Below are 17639 nucleotides of genomic sequence, written 5' to 3'. Positions count from 1 at the left end.
AACTGTTTTTCAGGTTAGTCATACAAACATTCAACATAACACTTTCACATAAGCTAAATAATAAACAGTAAATCATTTACATCTCCAATGTAATATTTTAAATGATGCGTGAAGTTCAGCACGCACCAGTTTAAATGACTTAAAATGTTTTATTACAATGAGAATAACTGGTTAAAACTAAACTCTTGCAAATGTGTTTTCACACTCATATGAGCATATACTTTAACGAACGGGAGGATTTATCTTAGGTACCATAACCCTTATTAGGAGTTTAGAGTATCCTACTGTTCGCCTATTAGGCCTTGCCGCGGCAAAAAGTGTTTTTGGCATCGACTGATTCAAGCAGTTGCCAGCCATTGCAGCCAATGTTTTCTCAATGTGGATTATAACCACACACAAAAAATGTATGCAAAGTTGCTTTCTAACAATACATATCATGAAATGCGCTAAATGCATAAAATTCCATATAAAACTTTGCAGTAAACTATTTGTTGACTAGCCATTTGACATCGATCGCGCGTACATGAGATCGAACGATCGTTAGTAACGAAGATACCAACAAGTAACACATTTAACAATGTTAATTTACATGTTGCGTTATTACTGGTTACATTGCTTACCTCAATCATTTGAGCCAAATAATCTAAATGTTGAAGCATTTTGCAAGTTGTCCACATCATCAAGATTACCTCAGACAGATCAAGACATTTCACATTTCTGCTAATCACAAGGTGCATAATCAACAAATAACTCTGTTTGAATCGATTGTTTTTAGCGTAGAGTCATGACTTGAATCTTCCTACCTCATCATTATTAATTGCTTTGCAGAGTTCGTAAATGTTGACGTGAATTCATCGACACGCTGCACATATTCCTAACGTGAAGGCGTTACGCGTTAAGGAGGCGTCCTCTGATTGGCTGCATCAATGTGAAATGCGTGACGCTATTGGCTAAACAATCAACTTACTTAAATGAAAAAACTGAGACAGAAATCTAAATATATCCAATGCAATAATGTTGTTACTTGCCTTGCGATTCATCCGGAGTAAATACATTAGTTTTACAACAAACTTCAAAACAGTGTATTCTTTATTATTAAAAAAATAAAAATACAACATGTAATTATATTCAGCAAATGTCCTTAATACCCACATGACTTTCCACAAGTTTCAAGTTAATATAGTTTTAAACATTGACAGTAACATTGTAAATATACTACCGATAGAGTAAATGGTACTTTTTATAAATTGTTTTATAAATTGCAACTTAACAACATCAACATGGATAACCCCAAAATATAACTTATGGACATTTCAAATTGCCCAGTAACAATGCAACAAAAAGCAATGTCTTGATAGACATTTTACATTAGTCATGATTTTCATATTATAATTACTACCGTTCAAGACGTATTTATTCAAACAGACTGTACTAAACTCCATGCATACCCTGTATTTCCTAGTTAAACATCTTGCTCAGCCTCTGATCTAGTTTACCGTTTATGTCCTTTCATTTTGAGTTGACTTGTTTCAAGGCAGTGCGAGTCAGCCTGGAGTTGCAGAATCTTTCCAAAAGCCATAAAGGATTCCTCCAGTTCCCCCAGCTGGAAGAAAGCTTGCCCAAGTCAATCCCAGGCTTTAGTACTCATTAGGTTTAGCTCAGTGACTTTGATACTACTGTCTCTGGATTGTCCGATCTGGCCTAACTTAATTTGGCACAAGGAGAGGTTGGAGTGAAGTTCTGCTTTTACAGTTCTGTACACCTCCTCAGTCGGGATGTGGGAGTCCCCCACACTTTCTTCCTCCTGTTTTTCTGTATCATTGCATGTTGCCAAAGCTGTATCATTATCTCCATCCATACATTCTTCTGACTCCGTTTTTCCTCTTGTTTGGCCCTTTAAAGTTATTGCCAGTTTTACAGCTCTGCAGTAGAGTCTGCTGCACCCTTGATATATCCCTTCCCAAAATGCTGGCAACCCCTCTGCTTGTGAAACTGTATCCAAGCCCATTATTCTCCAGGTGTCATTTGCCATGACTCTTGCCCAGGGGTTAATGAGTGGAGCTGAAGTGTGAAGCAGAGAGACTGTTGAGCCGATCCTTGCTCTGTTGTATTTTCAGTCTGGGTACCATTAATATCACTGCACACTGCTTTGGAATCCTTTATGTTCCAGGCACTTAATGTGAACGGCAGTTTAAAATTAAAATAAAAAAAAACCTGCAAAAATATAATTAGATGAGATGTAATATTAAACTTGTCCATGCTACACATACTAAAATAAATTATTTGGTTACTCTAAAATAAAAATTCTGTCATTATGTGGTCACCCTCATGTCATTCCAAACCTGTATAACTTTCTTCAGTGGAACACGAAAGAAAGGCAGTGGTGCTAGGGGATGCCCAGCCACCCTAAATTTAGGCCAGGCCACCTCATGTCCCACCCCTGTCATTCTGTCATATTTATAATCAGGGTTTGAGATTAACTCCTGCCAAATACGAGAATGAAAAAAAAAACCTAACGTGTAACACAGTCAACTCATTAGCCAATTTGTTCATGCTACAATGTTACATTAATTTACCCTGACAGTATTTTAACAATAAAGTGCATCTCCTGTATTTTCTGAATGTAAAGCGATGTCTGAGCTGTGAACGAATTAGTCGGTTCTTTTGAATAAATTCATCAAACGGCTTAGCAAAATCGTGTAAATCGATTCACAATTCATTCTGAATAATTTGGGTGGCTCTTATATGCACTGAAACATTTGGAGTGGTTTCTCACTCAGTAAAACTATTAAACAGAGCGCAGGATGAAGTGGAATATTTACTGACAATCCATTTAACCTAAACCTGCAAATGCATTCTATAATTGGAGCAAGCCACCAGTGATGAAAAGGTTTTCATATGTGCAGATTTTGAATAACTCTGTACAGTCTGCAGGAAAACATTAGATCCAACAGAGTATTAAAATAATAACAGTATATCAAAGTACAAAAGTTGGACATGTACCATGGTGTTTTATGGGGTACCTGTAAATATCATGGTATGTCATCAATATGGTACTCATTCAGTACCATCTAATAGCATGTACCATGGCAGACTTTATTTTTGAAAGGTGCTTTTGAGAAACATCAACTATTACTGTGTCATATAAATAAGTATTTTAGAGATGTTTTGTCTTTGACGGTGTGTGCCTGTCATGTCGCTTTAAAATGTGTTTTCTACCTTGTTTCATCAGTTCAGTGGTTTGTTTATCTTTGTAACCATAGTAATGTAGTACCAGCATGTTAGGAAACAGGAAGTAAAATTGCCATGTAGCTAATTTGCTACAGGAATGCGTGAGCCCTACCAGTCGTCAGTTTCTGAGTCGATGGCTTTTCCTTTTCACTAAGGCAACGTCTGTGAGTATTTATCATCGTGTAACATTAGGTTACTGCTTATTTGAATTTTGTAAGACTATTGAGAAGGCTAATTTAGCTTTGTTTATTGCTGCTGGTTGTTTTTTACTAGCTCTATTGTGTTAATCATATAAGCTGCACTGCTATGTTAGCTAATTGGTGCTATTTACACTGTTACTATGTATTTGGGTTTGATTAATAATATAGACTTCTCATACTGTATTGCAGTTTCACAAAATTCCCAGTAAACTTCTTGGAAATGAATCAGCTGTGTCCTGGAGTTTCTTGGGAGTGCTTAAGCTGAATGGAACATAGTCCATGACAGTGAAAAGACGGCAACACAGCTAACGAGGGACACAAGGATTGCCATCCTACGAAGCAACTCAGCACCAGGACATAAGCGGCTAATACTACAGCGCCCTGTCGGCTTCACACTAGCTTCCTTCCCCTGATATTGAAAACACTGTGAGTCACAATGTCACAACGTAGCAACAGTAAAAAAGGAAATGGAGATAACCAATCTGAGACTGTGCGCTCAAGAATCAGTTGTTCATCTGGTACATCGTCCAGCTCGAAGATTAGCATGGCCATCGCCATGGCAAAGGCAAAGGCTGAAGCAGCGCAAGCTAGAGCGGCACATGCGCTAAAAGAAATTCAACTTAAAGTGGAGGAGGCACGAGTTCAAGCTAATCTTGATGCTTTAAATGATGAAAAAGAAAAGGATGCTGCCGTGGCTGGTTTACAAGATATGGGCTTTGAAGTATGCAGTAAGGCTAACAGCCCAGTCCTTCAATTGGTCAAAGACCAGCTCGTCGCAGCCTATGTGTCGGCACAAGCCAGCCTAAGCAGCAGGGGTCTATCCGTCAGAAGAGGGAGTGACTATGTTTCACCAACGCTTCATTCTCCACACCCTCAATCAATCAATGTAATCTCTTCAACACCCCACCCACTCAACGCAAGTCAAACCCAAGCTGTTGCTTCTGCCCACATTATGTCACACCAAATTCCTCAGGCCCCTCAGACCAGTGGGGCACCGCCACAACAAAGCTTCAATCAGCCTCTCAACTCCTCTCCAGCTCTTCAGCTTGGTGGGAATCATCCACAACAGAACTTCAAACTGGATTCCTCATCTCCTACACACCCACCTGCTCACAGGATGCCTTATGTAGCTAGCTATGACCATTCTACGTCCACTGGAGACCTCATCAAATACCTTGCTCGCAGCCACCTGGTGACTTCAGGCCTCACCACTTATGATGACCAGCCAATTAACTATTGGGCCTGGAAAACATCGTTCATGAACGCTATCGCCGATTTAGACCTGTCTGCCACAGGAGAACTCAACCTCCTCACCAAGTATCTGGGAAAAGAGTCAACAGAACAAGTAAGAAGAATAAAAACAGTCAACATCAAGGATCCAGCAACTGGATTGCACATGGCATGGGGGCGCCTCGACAAAATATACGGCTTGCCAGAGGCCGTCGAGCAGGCTCTATTCAACAAACTAGAAAACTTTCCAAAGGTCACAACAAAGGATCCACAGAGACTCGGGGATCTAGCCGACCTGTTGGCAGAGCTACAAGCCGCCAAGGAAAACGGCTACCTTGCAGGCTTGTCGTACTTGGATACCTCCATAGGAATTAAGCCCATCATTGAGAAACTCCCATACAACATACAAGAAAAGTGGCTTTACTTTGGTACAAGATACAAACAGGAACATTTCGTTAGCTTCCCACCTTTCTCCGTGTTGGTAAACTTCATCGCCACGGAGGCAAGGGCTCGCACCGACCCAAGCTTTAACCTCTTCATGCAAGCTCCAGCAGAGAGAAAGAGTAAGTGGGAGAGGCCTACAAAGACATCTGTTTATGTTCACAAGACGCAGGTCTCAGGAACTGCTAAGGACGAGTGTAAAGAGAGTACGGAACTAATTGATCCAAATAAATACTGCCCTCTGCATAAAAAGCCCCACCCTCTGAGGATATGCAGAGGCTTCCGTGAAAAGAGCATAAATGATCGCAAACAGCTTTTGAAAGAGCATTACATCTGCTTTCGCTGTTGCTCCTCCACAGAGCATCTTGCAAAGAACTGCACAGCTGAGATAAAATATACAGAGTGTGAGAGCACTGCTCATGCGACAGCGCTTCACCCCTGCCCACCTACCTGGAAATCTAAGTCGTTCCCTTCCACTTCAGACGACGGCGGGGAGGAGGACAGAGCAGACATCCAGGAGGTCAAGTCGACGTGCACTCAAGTATGTGGTGAAGGATTGAGTGCCAGAGCATGTGCTAAGATCTGCCTCGTCAGCGTGTTTCCAAACGGATGCAGGGAGGAGTCCAAGAGAATGTACGCCATACTGGACGAGCAGAGCAATCGCTCCCTGGCGCGGTCTGAGTTCTTCAAGGTTTTTAAGATCTCCAGAAGTTCCTACTCATATACACTCAAGACCTGTGCGGGGCATTCAGAGACAGCGGGGAGGAGAGCCAGCGGTTACACTGTGGAGCCGGTGGACAAGAAAGTAAGCATTCCTCTGCCTACACTCCTCAAGTGCAACCAAATCCCTAACGTTCGCGCTGAGATTCCTACGCCGGAAGCCGCTTACCATCATGCCCACCTGAAGCACATCGCCGACAAGATTCCGCCTCTGGATCCGGATGCCAAAATACTCCTCTTACTGGGCAGAGACATCTTACAGGTACATAAGGTTCAGTGAGCAGATAAGTGGCCCAGGAGATGCTCCGTTTTCTCAAAGGCTTGACCTAGGATGGGTCGTCGTCGGTGATGTGTGCCTCGGAGGTGCCCACAGACCACTTGAGGTGAGGAGTTACAAAATAGCCATTTTAGAGAACGGTCGTACGAGTTATCTTCTGCCATGCAACAACCAGATCAGAGTGAAAGAGGTGTTTGGTCAAGTGCCTAAATCTCAGCATCATCCAGCACTAACCTCCACCCGTGGCTCAATGATGCTCAGTGGAGACTGCTTGGGGCAGACTGTCTTCGCTCGTACTCCCGACGACCGCAGACTCGCTCCATCCATGGAGGATCTAGAGTTTCTGAAGATAATGGAAACTGAGTGCTGTCAGGACAGCTCCAAAAGTTGGGTGGCACCTTTGCCCTTTCGGTCGCCGAGACAGCGGCTGCCTAACAACAGGAAACAGGCTTTCGACCGTCTTGTCTTACTCCGGCGCTCATTGGAAAAACGACCACAGATGAAAGCCGATTTCCTAGAGTTTATGGAGAAGATGCTCCAGAAGACACACGCAGAAGTTGCCCCACCAGTGCAGCCTGGACAAGAGTGTTGGTACCTGCCCGTGTTCGGTGTGTACCATCCTAGGAAGCCGGATAAGATCTGTGTGGTCTTTGACAGCAGCACGTCATGTGAAGGAGTGTCACTCAACGATGTTTTGTTCACTGGCCCTGACCTTAATAATAGACTGCTAGGTGTTCTTATGATGTACAGGAAGGAACAGGTGGCGAACACCGCCGACATCGAGCACATGTTCCACTGCTTTGTCGTTAAGGAGGAACACCGTGATTTTCTCCGCTTCCTGTGGTATAGGAATAACGACCCTACCTCCGACATTGTGGACTACAGAATGCGGGTTCACCTTTTTGGGAACAGTCCCTCGCCTGCCGTCGCAGTGTATGGTATGCAACTGGCAGCTAAGGAAGCAGAAGCTGACTATGGCAGTGATGCAAGAAGGTTCATTGACCGCGAGTTCTACGTTGATGATGCTTTCACGGTTCCTTCGGCACCGAGGAAGAGGCCATCAGCGCCCTCGGGCGAGCACAGAAGATGCTTGCAGCTTCTAACCTCAGGCTGCAAAAAATTGCTTCAAATCGGCCGGCAGTCATCGAAGCATTTCCATCTGAAGATCGCGCCAAGGAGGTCAACAGCCTAAATCTCTTTGTTGATGATCTGCCCATCCAACATAGCCTTGGATTGTTCTGGAACATGCGCACAGACACCTTCATGTTTCAAATCAAAAATGATCAGAAGCCATTCACTCGCAGAGGGGTACTCTCAACTGTGAACAGCCTCTATGATCCTCTAGGGTTCCTTGCACCCATCACGGTTCATGGAAGACTGATACTCAGAAACTCACCACGCAAGCAGAGGACTGGGATTCACCTCTTCCCAAAGACATGGAGATTGAGTGGACTAGATGGAAACAGTCACTCCAAGACCTAGAGGGGCTCCAGATACCACGCTCTTACACGTCCTTCTCCACCGCAGGTGCGCTAAGTAGAGAACTCTGTGTCTTTGCAGATGCATCAGTCAAGGTGATAAGCCACCAAGAACAGACTGAGATTGGCTTTGTCTTCGGGAAGGCAAAGTTGGCCCCCCAGCCTGGCTTAACTATACCGAGACTTGAGCTGTGTGAGGCTGTACTCGCCATCGAGATCGCCGAGATGGTAGTCACAGAGATGGACACAACATTCGACAACATCACCTACTACACGGATAGCACGGTCGTATAGGGGTACATCCAGAACCAGTCAAGGAGATTCTATGTATACGTACACAACAGGGTCCAACGAATCCATCATTCACCTTGTTCCGGCCAGTGGAAGTATGTCCCAACGCATCTCAACCCAGCTGACATTGGGTCAAGAACTGTGACACCAGACTTGCTTAGCAGCACAACTTGGCTCAAAGGACCAACCTTTCTCCATGATGGAGCTTCAAGAGACTTATAACCTTATTGAACCTGACACTGACTCTGAAGTGCGTCTCCAGGTGGTGACAAGTTTCACACATGTTACCAGAGATGTGGTACACCCACAACGCTTTGAACGCTTCTCCAAGTTCAGCACTCTCCTCACAGCCATAGCGCACCTCATCCACGTGGCTCGTTCCTTTGCCCACTCCACCCAGAATAAATGTCAAGGGTGCCACATCTGTCGCTCTACAGAGGAAGAGTTTCTGAGGGCCAAAATGTGCATTGTGAAGAGTGTCCAGAATGAGTGCTATACAGAGGAACTTAAGTGTATTAACTGAGGATCCAACATCCCATCTTCCAGCAGCCTGTGGAAATTGCACCCCACCATGGACCAAGATCATGGACATCATCTCGCAACCCTGCTCGTGTCTCACTATCACGAAGTAGTGAAACACCAAGGAAGACATCTGACCGAAGGTGCCATTTGAGCGGCAGGGTTCTGGCTGGTGGGAGCTAAACGCTGCAGCAGCATTCTGCTTCATAGATGTATCACTTGTAGAAGGCTCAGGGGAAAGACCGAACATCAGCAGATGGCAGCTCTGCCAGCAGAACGGCTACAAGTAGCACCTCCTTTTACCTACGTAAGGTGTTGACGTCTTTGGACCATGGGACATTGTCTCACGCCGCACAAGAGGAGGAGTCTCCAACTCTAAACGATGGGCTGTGATGTTTTCATGCATGTGCTCAAGGGCAGTTCACATCAAGATAATTGAAGCAATGAGTTCCAGCAGCTTTATCAACGCCTTGAGGATGTTTTTTGCAGTCAGGGGCCCAGCAAGGCAGATCCATTCTGACTGCAGAACTAACTTCATCGGCACATCTCGTGAGCTGGAGATGGACAAGACTAATCCAGGCTTCAACAGTGTGGAAGAGTACCTGGACACACAGAGCTGCACCTGGGTATTCAACCCGCCCCATGCGTCTCATATGGGTGGCGCATGGGAACGTATGATTGGCATTGCTCGCCGTATTTTGGACTGCATGCTGCTCAAGCAGAGGAGGTCTCACCTGACACATGAAGTTCTGACCACACTCATGGCCGAGGTAGCTGCAATCATGAATGCTAGACCACTCATCCCAGTGTCATCGGATCCGGAATCGCTTCTCATCCTCACCCCAGCAATGCTCCTGACTCTCAAGACAGGCTATGCACCTCCTCCTCCATCAGGAAGCTTTGAGGAAGCACATCTCGTCAGAGAGGAGTGGAAGCGGGTTCAGGGCCTAGCAGACATGTTTTGGAACAGGTGGAAACATGAATACCTCAAAACATTGCAGCTTCGACACAAGTGGCAAGGAAAAAGGCAGAACCTCCAAGAAGAAGACATAGTTCTCTTGAAAGACAATCACGCAAAGAGAAATCAATGGCCTATGGGCATCATCACAAAAACCTTAGGGGGAGAAGATGGATTGGTTCGGAAGGTTCAAGTGGAAGTCAAGGATGGAACCAGAAAGACTTTTTCTCGGCCCATTACAGAAGTGGTTCTGCTTCTTTCCTCAAAGACTGATTCTGTTAATTGATGTGGGCTCTTTAAAGACCACAAGCGGGGAGTGTCATGTCGATTTAAAATGTGTTTTCTACCTTGTTTCAGCAGTTCAGTGGTTTGTTTATCTTTGTAACCATAGTAATGTAGTACCAGCACATGTTAGGAAACAGGAAGTAAAATTGCCATGCGCTAATTTGCTACAGGAATGCGCGAGCTCTACCAGTCGTCAGTTTCTGAGTCGATCGCTTTTCCTTTTCCCTTTTTGCTAAGGCAACGTCTGTGAGTATTTATCATTGTGTAACATTAGGTTACTGCTTATTTTAATTTTTGTAAGACTATTGAGAAGGCCAATTTAGCTTTGTTTATTGCTGCTGGTTGTTTATTTACTAGCTGGTTGTTAGCTAATCGGTGCTATTTACACTGTTACTGTGTATTTGGGTTTGATTAATAATATAGACTTCTCATACTGTATTGCAGTTTCACAAAATTCCCATTAAACTTCTTGGAAATGAATCAGCTGTGTCCTGGAGTTTCTTGGGAGTGTTTAAGCTGAATGGAACATAGTCCATGACAGTGCCTTTTTATCTGGTTAGTGGTTTAAACACTTCCTACTTTTGTCATGTAGTTTGAAGTGTAGTTAACTAGCTACATTCTATAAGGGTATCTTTCAGCTTAGCTAATTGTTCTGTAGTGTAGCTGGTAGTTAGCTACATTTTTACTAGCTTTTCCAACAGTTAATTATTCAGTGTGCTGCATCAAGTCAGGTAATAATTAGTGGTCGACCAGTATGGGTATTTCAATAACCAATGCCGATATCCAGAAAGAATGATGGCAGATTTCTGATTTACATAATACAATTTAACAACAGCAAATCACAGATGGACACTAAATTTAAAGTGCAATCACACAAAATTTGCTTAAACTTGGGTAGGGGACTGACACATCAACAGAATGATAACACTTCTGTGTTAATCGCCAAGTGAACACCGTTATCGACCAATGCCTATAAAATAACAACATGGCCAAATATCAGCCGATTAATTGGCCTAGCCAGTATATCGGTCTATCACTAATAGTCTGTTGAGGAAAACATTCATAAAAATTTTTTGAAGTATGAAATACAGATTTGATTGAAGAAATACTTAAATCGATGACTTTAATAAATCAGTTTAAACTGGTCGGAAAGATTGTTCATGAATCGGACTGATCTATTCAACTAACCAACTGTTCACAGCTGACTAAATTAACCCAGCTCTCTGTTCCTGGCTCTATCTGTCAGTGGATCACCAGCTTTCTGACAGACAGGCAGCAGAGAAAGTTCACCTCCAGAAAATGTTCAATCAGCACCGCTGCTCCCCAGGGATGTATGCTCTCCCCACTACTACTCTCCCTCTACTCAAATGACCGCACCGCCAATGACCTCTCTGTCAAGCTCCTGAAGTTTGCAGATAACACTAAAGTCATCTGCCTCGTCCAAGATGATGAGGAGTCTGCATACAGAAGGGAAGTTGAACAGCTGTCCATCTGGTGCAGTCAAAACAACCTGGAGCTGAACATGCTTAAAACAGTGGAGATGATAGTGGACTTTAGGAGGAACACTCCAACATTAACCGCACTTACCATTCTGAACAGCACTGTGGCAGCAGTAGAGTCATTCAGGTTCCTGGGCACTACCATCTCACTGGACCTGAAGTGGGAGATCCACATGGACCCAGCAGAGGTTGTACTTCCTTCGCCAGTTGAGAAAGTTCAACCTTCCACAGGCATTGCTGATGCTGTACACATCCAGAGTAACAAAAAGGGCTGGTAAAATCACTCTTGACACCATTCACTCAGCACACTTCCTCTTCGAACTGATGCCCTCTGGCCAGCACTACAGAGCACTGAGCACCAGAACAGCCAGGCACAGGAACAGTCTTTTCAGGCCATCCACCTCATGAACAGTTAAAACTGACCCCAAATACATTCCTTAGGTCAGTACAATCATGTGCAATATTCAATCCATCCATTCCTACTTATATCCATATTTAATTTATATTCTTTAACATCCTACCTCTTCTTCAATACATTACATCACCTGCACATAACTGTATATAAAATATTTGAACATTATTGCGCTATTTTTTGTATCTGTAATATCTTGTTTTTTTATCTTATTTTTATGTTAATATATGTTTAAATGTATATGTTTGTATGTATGTATATACGTTGCATTCTCTTGCACTGGAAGCTTCTGTCACCATGAAAAATTCCTTGTGTGTGCAAGCATACTTCGCAATAAAGCTCATTCTGATTCTGAAAAGGAAGATCATCAGTGAGTAATTACATGTATGGACCACTTTTATGATAATATTAAAAGCTCAAATCTTCAATTTTTTTGGGAATGAGGGGAAATAACCAGATAGCACACAGGGCTTACATCTACAAGAGGTCTGTTTAAGAGCATTTAATCTGGAAAGCATCAAATTCTAATCAACATCTGATAAGCAGGAGATTTATAAACATTCTAAACCATGAACGTTTCAAAGACATCTGCTAAATCTCCTTTTAACTTCTTAGAAAACGTCTTATAAATGTATTGCAGATGAGCAAACTCTAAAGAAATAACAATTCTCGATCAGGGGTGGGCATTTATTTTGGTACAGGGGCCACATCAGGCTGAACCCTATTGAAAACCTCTGGAATGTGATCAAGAGGAAGATGGATGACCACAAGCCATCAAACAAAGCAGAGCTGCTTGCATTTTTGTGCCATGAGTGGCATAATGCCACATAACAGCAATGTGAAAGACTGGTAGAGAGCATGCCAAGATACATGGAAGCTGTGATTGAAAATGTCATGCATTGAAAGGGTTATTCCACCAAATATTGATTTCTGAACTCTTCCCAGGGACGTGCACAGACATTTTGGGGGGCAGGGGCTCAAGTGGAAAAAAGGGCACTCCTCATAATTATTTATTTAAATTTTTTTTAACAAAATGTTAAATATATGAACACAACAGTGACTACCTTACAAATTCATGCAAGTGTTTCATACTACAAAATTTTACAAAATAATACAATATATTGAGATTTTGGACAATTTTGCATCCATGTCTTCTTTTACTCTAATGGAAAGAAAACTTGTTTTAAGCCTACTACCCTCCGTCTGTTTGCATCTGTAGATTTCTTCTAAATTAACCAAAACAAGCTAATTTGCATATTTAAACATAACATTTCTGGGGGAAATACTCTTGATGTAAGTAATTAACTTGGGAAGTTCTGTGGTGAGTTCTGTATGCTTTAGTTATTTTGTTTATCCTATTCACCTGCAGTGCCTTTTCAAATGTATGCAAATTAGTGCATTTTACTTAGTTAACACCTAATTTGCATATCAATGTGCTGATTGTGATGTTGTTAGACACAAATTTTACTATATTCACCTGTAGTGTTTCCATTAAGTACAGTACATTAGCCTGTATGTTTCATGATTTATTGCCTTAGCTAAACTTTAGCTAACTTATTACATTAGATATTAGCTCATGAGTCATGTTAACTATATTTGGCTTTTGGCTAATTAGCTGTTAAGTCGAGGAACTGGTAGCTGAGTCTTTTGTTCATCACCACTCACCTGCACACAAGCCAAGAAAAACACAACTGGGATAGGAGATGGGAGGGGCTGCTGCCTGCCTGTGTGTCTGATGTGCTGTGTGGAGATGCGGGAGATGCGGGGATGACCTGATATTTAGATTTTTTTATTCAATAAATATATTTTTTTGACAGGGAAGCTGTGCGCAAACAGGAATATATATCAAAATAAATTATTTAAAAAAAGCACCCTAGAAAAATTTGCGCTTTCTCTCGAGGAAGAAAACGGGCAGGTGCTTAAGTGTGTCTGAATCTTTGTGTGTCTGACGCTTTCTAAGTTAAAACATAAGTATTGTGTTGATGTATAAATGTATTTGTAAAAGTATTGTATAAATGAATATGAACTTGTTTTTCTTTGCATTATTCAGTCTATAAACAACGCATCTTTTTTGTTAATTTGATGAGTTATAATCATTTTCAAAATAAATGCAAATTCAGCAAATAAACTCTTTGGGATAAATTTTGTCAGTAGTTAATAAAATAAAAACAAATGTTTCATTTTACTCAAACCATACCTAAATCCAGAGAAACAGTGGTCTCTTATTTATTTCCAGAGTTGTATATTCATCTTTCACTTGCTTTTGCTCGTGTATTGATGCAGAGACCTTTGTTTATATTTTATTAAAGTTCATCACTGAGAAGGTTTGCTAGCAAACTTAGTAGCACCAAACAGCACAAGCAGCCTCAAGAATGGACACGGAGTGGCCGTATCACAGTTTACCTTGAGCAGATATATCGCAGGAGAGCTCACTAAATTGAGCGCGCTCGCATGCGTGGTTGCCAGATTGCACAAAATAAGTGTAACATTAGGTATGGCGTTATATATTTGCCTCATTCCTGAGCGAGTAATTGTAAGTTTTGAGCACAGAGAACTATATTTTGCAAGCACATTGCATTATATTTTGAACAGAAATTAACAAATCGCAAATAAAAAAATCGTTTGAGCAAAGAAAAAACGATTCCGTGCTCAATAAATGTATTTGCTATTATCCATATTAACGTGCAATAATAACCCTCTCACGCAGTTTACTCAGGTGCTCTCACAAATTTATTCTCTGCGCTCTGTCAAGTCCCTCTCTCTCTCTCTCGCTCAACCTCTTAATTCTGTGCGCACTCAACTCTTGACACACACGCGTGCTCAACTCTTGACACATGCGCGCTCAACTCTTGACACATGCGCGCTCAACTCTTGACACATGCGCGCTCAACTCTTGACACATGCGCGCTCATATATAAAATATAAAATATAAAATAAGTTTGTTGTGTTCTCCTCTGTCACACTTTTTCGGTGCACTTTGACCTTACAGAGTGACTTAGCATAGGCGTACAGTCCTGTTGTGGTCTTTCTCCAAGCCACATTCAGCGCACCTCACAGACTACAACGACACGCGGAGATCCATGAAGTTTCAGCAGGAATTAGATCAACCGGTCTCTCAGGCACTTGAACTGCTGTCATGACGAGTTGCAAAAGACCTAAGTAAAATATTACATTGAAGGAGGAAAAACAATAAGATAATACAAATGAGCAGGCAGAAAAACATGAAGGACTAGAAAACATTATTGCTTGAAAAGTAGCCTAAATTAACTCTCTTGACACATTCCAAGCATGAACAGCTGCAGAGTTTTGTGAATTGCTCATTTTAAAGGCGCAATATGTAACATTAACTACGTTTCCATCAAAGGATTTTTTGCAAAATAAGTTTTAGCACATCAAAATAAAGCTGATGAAAATGCACATCGCTAAAATGTCACAAATGTCGACATAATATTTTTCCGTTTAACTCAAAACGCATAAACTCTATGTCGACACATCAAATGTCGCGAAAAACTGGTTTGGAAACACTTTTTTTTCTATAAACTTGGCATTAATGCAAAAATGTAGTGTTAATCATGACGACAGCCAATTTAGTGTACATGATTATGGATTGATCTTGGCATATAAAGCCTATCTGCAAACGTGACACTTCCAGGAGTGCCAACACAAATATCTCGTGCACATTGAACAAATGAATGGTCACTGTTTGCGATTTATTTTAATTGCAGTATCCATCCATTTATTTATTAAAGTTTCTTTTCCACACCATTAAAAAAAAATAGATGGCAGTCATAGAATTAGCCCTCAAAATATAAAACATATAATTTCTGTGCACAGAGATGTTTTAAATAAAAAATAAATACACAATACTAGGAGAAAAGCATCAGTGCTTTTTTTTTTTTGGAACACAGCCCAATTCAATTAAATTATTGTTTAGTTTTACTTCTGACAAAATTCTCTGTATTAAATTAAATAAATTACCAAACGAACAAAGCATTAAATGAAAAAAAAATTTTACCAAACGAACAAAGCATTAAATAAAATAAAAACAATAACCAAACGAACAAAGCATTCAATTAAAAAAAAAATCACCAAACGAAAAAAGCATTAAATAACATTTTCTTTACACAAACTTAAATGAGATTTACCCTGTTCTGTAGATGAAAACAGTTGGCTGAATGACATTCTCAGAATGTTCTGCAAGACTATAAACTATCAGAACTAAAAATGTTTAAATACTTTAAATCTAACCATCTTTGGTGTTCGCTGTCCTTTTCTGCATAATGCGGCGCCATTTTGTGGTCTGTTCTGCATAACGTGGTGGCTCATTTAAGCTTATCGCAGCCCATTCGGCACGTTTCGCGACCGACCCACCAGCCCGCTCGGTTCTCCAGATGGCCAGTCAGGCCCTGATCGGCCCCAAAGTGCGTCGGCCCACCAGGAAAATGCCCGGCATGCCAGATTACCAGTCCAGCCCTGTCAGGAATGTATCATATGTATAACATCGCATATTTTTTTTCATTTTCTTTTATAGCTGTGCACACCGCATATACACATCGATTGATGGTCCTTATACTGAGACAGAAAGTTTCCCCCACTACTTTTGTCGGCAGGTTGCCAGCTTGAACAGGGCCATGACGATCAAATTTTTAAATTAAAATTATAGTAAGATGACTAATTTCAATGAATTGTCTCAATAATCTCCCCATTTTACCCAAACTTCAGAGGAAAAAAATTAGGGACATCTGGGAGGCAAATTAGCGATAAACACACATTTCTGAATGGAAATGGCTTCAGGGCAGATTTATTTCACGCTAAACCAAAATGTACGTGACAAAGTGTATTTTAGGCATGACGTCATCACGCACACCATTTGTATCTATAAAAGGCCATTTGAATGGAAACGGGCAGAAGGCGGCAAATGTCGCATTTTCACTTTGTCGATAACAAAATAGCGCGAATTGACATCATGCTTTTAAAATGGGTAATGCAGTCCAACTTCAAAATATTGGAGAGAGTTGTCTCCCCAGCCCCGTCCAAAAAAATTGGAAAAAAGTTGCCAGGTTGAGGACACGCGATCAGCCTTACACTGTAAGTTGATAAGCTAATGTATATGTTTGTAATCTTTTTAATGTTTGCAAATTATAAACTAGCTCATGTGGATTTTTTTTTAATGCTGTCAATGTTAGCTAGATGTACATATTGCTGGGTTCCATGGATGTAGCGTTCTGTGTGCCCGCTAACTCATTTCAAATCTGGCAACCGGGGTGTAGAAATACTATTGGGAAACGGGCAGTGAGCGGGATCCCAATAGTATTTCTACACCCAGTTGCCAGATTTGAAACAAGAACTTTACGATTTTAAGATTAGTAACGTGATTACTTTTCTGATTAAATAATGAGTCAAGTAAAATGATTACAGTTGTAGAGAAGTAATTAGTAATTTGTAGTGGGTAATTGTTTTAGTAACGTACCCAACAACACTGGCAAGAGATTTCTCTCAGTGCCGGTGCTAATACAAAGCATATTACACTGATTCTTGAGATAAGGGACAAAACAGGTTTTTCATTTTTTACTACAAAAATCATTTGAAATGGATATATTTGTAGACAAAGGTATCAGTTATGAACCAAGTAAGGGAACAGGTTTTTATAAAAACGCTTTTATCCTGAAAACTGACATTTATTCAATTTATAACTTTTCAAAATTGCACACTATTCTGAAAATTCTGACAGAGTAAACAAAACTTTTTATTTTTCCATCTTGACCATGTACGCTGGAGCCATTTTGTTTTTTCCTCAGTTAAAGCTTCATCAATAACCTGCTCCCACAATTCTAACAGAAATGATCATAATGGGAATGACGAAGTTGACATGTTGAAGGTGTGACCTCAGAGACTTAAACATTGTTTGTTTTACCTGACCACGTGTCCTACTGTTGCATCCACCATGAGCAGGAAGTGGGAAAGTTACAGCTGACCATGGCATTGTCTGATTTATTCAGGAGTTGACACATAGTGAGGACACAATTTTGATAAGCAGCTTGTTATTTAAAATGTAATTGAAAGTTTACTTTATGTATTGTTTGTTATCTAATGATCTC

The sequence above is a fragment of the Xyrauchen texanus genome, chromosome 35 (genome assembly GCF_025860055.1).
Source record: "Xyrauchen texanus isolate HMW12.3.18 chromosome 35, RBS_HiC_50CHRs, whole genome shotgun sequence".
NCBI lineage: Eukaryota > Metazoa > Chordata > Actinopteri > Cypriniformes > Catostomidae > Xyrauchen > Xyrauchen texanus.
Note: the sequence above shows the minus strand (reverse complement) of the source record.